Raw genomic sequence first — 2,650 nt, forward strand, 5'->3', positions numbered from 1 at the left:
TTTCATTGCATTTAAGAACAGGTAATCAAAAAAAAAAATACCACTCCATGAACACATGAGCAAACATGAAATTTAATGTGGCACAGATTGCAAATTCAACCAAAAGACATGTTGGGTTTTGTTTTATTTTGTTGTTAGGTATTCAACATTTTGTACTGTAAGGGCAAGGTCATTAACATGTGTATAATTTGGTCCTATCTTCTTTTCCAAAGCTATAATATCTGGAATTTTGACAGTCTCAGATATCGAGTCTATGACAGTGAAATCAAATGCAGCCAGCTCAGGGGTGTGTTGTTAACAAGATGATCCATCACATCATCTAAAGTTTTTTTTTCATTTTCTGCAGTTGTCCCTTGCTAGAAGTGAGGCCATCAGACACTTCCTTAAAGGAAGCTGCATTGGAGAACACTGAGGAGATATCGCCTGCCATCACCCCCCAGGTGATTGGCCTGATTTAGGATGTTCTGTGGTAACCCTTGGATGATGGACAAGAGGGTTTGACACATGATATGGAGCTGCTGAATCAGGTTTCTGGCAATAGCAAGAGTATTTGACTCAATGTGCTCCACGGGGTGGAATTTGTCGGTATCATCATGGCTGATGCTTCTCTTTCGTTTCACCCAGGAGAGATAGAGCTTATCCTGAACATCCTGAATTTTCTGGTTGGTACTATGCATATTATGCCTGGTAATTTCGATCAGGTGAACAGCAGAATGCAGCTGAGAAATAAGTGATCTCTTGACTTTTAGACTTAGTTTCTTTTTCTTTTTTTGAGAGGTTTTTGATATAGGGCACGTGCGCTCACCAGAAAGACAGAGAGAGACAGAGAGACAGAAAGCTAAAAGTCCCCCTCCATGGGGGACAGCCACACTGCAATCCCTTCTCCTCCATTCTCTTCTTGGGATCTTGGGCACACATGCACATGCACCTGGTGTGAGTTTAAGCCACAGAGTCTGGGACTCAAACTGCAGTTGACTACATAGGAATCCAGCTACATAGCCACTATGCCAACTGTTGGTCCCATCATTTTTACTTAGTTTATTTAACCCTGCTTAGAGCCTTCTGGTAGGCATGTGGGTTGAGTTTGGTAGAGAGAGATCCCAGTCTCTTATTTAACCCTGCTTAGAGCCTTCCGGTAGGCATGTGAGTTGAGTTTGGTAGAGAGAGATCCCAGTCTGACATAATAACGGCTTCTGAGCCATATTAAATCCTTCAACATTTTAGTTTGTTTTTCTAATTCTCAGTGAGAGAGAAGTACTGGTCTATCAGCAGCTCTGATTTAGAACGCATTTTCTACTCCACTGCTCACAAGTTGCATCAGCTTACTTCCCCAACTGTGTTAGTGCTGATGTTAACCACCAGCCATGGCTCCTTTGGTCATGTCCATGACTCCTGCTATTGTGCTGGCCACAGAATCCTGGGCCCCAGTCACAGTAGTTATCACAGTATCTTTTACCCTAGTCTCATAGCACCTTTGGCACTGGCAACAACCTGGGTTGTTGACTGATTCTGATTAGGCAATTTCTTCTCAGTCCTGTCTAGTCCCTTATTGGTATAGGTATTGGTGGCTGCAATTTGTGACTCTAGCTTCTGGATGATTGGCAGAACACTCGCCATGGCCAGCAAGGTCATGGTCCTCATGCCTCTCTCTGTCATTTCATACACAGGCTTTGAGTAGGGGTACTGATAATTTATATTGACATATACCATGGATACAAGGTCATATGTGGAGCTCACCATGGACAGGTTGGCCATACTAGTCAGCCACAGTTGGTTGTGGATCAACTGCCACTTTTCTTGCTGCAGAAAGTAATTGATCTACTGCAAAGACACCAGGGGCAGGTGGCCCACTTCCCACTTGGGCAACCATGATTGGTTTACTGTGCTCATTTTTAGACAAGGTCTTGCAATGTCACTAGGCTGGCCTTGAGCTTGCAATCTCCCTACTTGAGTCTCCCAAGTTCTTGAGACTATAGGTGTACACCACCATGCTCAGCCTTTAGGTTATTCCAGGAATAGAATCTGAGCCTCCCATGTGGTGTAACCTGTAAAACACAGTCTTAACACACACAGGTGACTGGTCCCCCTCCGTGCAAGTTCTTTAGTTACCCCAACCAACTAGGATAAGTCATGGAGTGCCTTGATGTAGTTTACACTTTAGATCGTTTGAGTGGTTCCTGTATGTTACATAACTGTACATTATTGTATCTTTATTTTGCAATCTGATAAATTTTCATAGTCACAGAGCAGTATACGATCAATCTATTCTTGAATAAAAAAACAGCTCATAATATTTGTGTTGTATTCCCTTTTTCTTTTTAGTGTAACAGAAGTCAAACTCTGAAATATTTAAAACATTAACTTGAACATAACCAAACTAATGAACACGACAGGAATCACTCCCCACAGACTTGCAGTCCTCTCCTTTTGAAGAAAGAAAGAAATGTCAGCTACAGTTTTTTCCTCATATATTTGATATAAAAACAGCTGACAAAGCTGCACTCACACATACTATCAAATGTACCTATTCCAAGAAGAGACCAAGTTGAAGACCCCAAAGATTTGAATCTCTTCTCTGAACAGGTGTCAACCAATCTGGGGGCACATTTACAAATGGCATCCTGCTGACAGCCCATGATGCTTGGTTGTA

At 42.2% G+C, this 2,650-nt stretch overlaps 1 pseudogene; it reads right to left on the minus strand.

Annotated features, from left to right (window-relative positions):
* Positions 1–251: 251 nt before the first annotated feature.
* LOC102498432 (perilipin-2 pseudogene) lies at positions 252–1,870 on the minus strand (annotated as a pseudogene).
* Between the last annotated feature and the right edge of the window lie 780 nt (positions 1,871–2,650).

This window comes from Tupaia chinensis, unplaced genomic scaffold (genome assembly GCF_000334495.1).
Source record: "Tupaia chinensis unplaced genomic scaffold, TupChi_1.0 Scaffold139677_1, whole genome shotgun sequence".
In the NCBI taxonomy this organism is placed as follows: domain Eukaryota; kingdom Metazoa; phylum Chordata; class Mammalia; order Scandentia; family Tupaiidae; genus Tupaia; species Tupaia belangeri.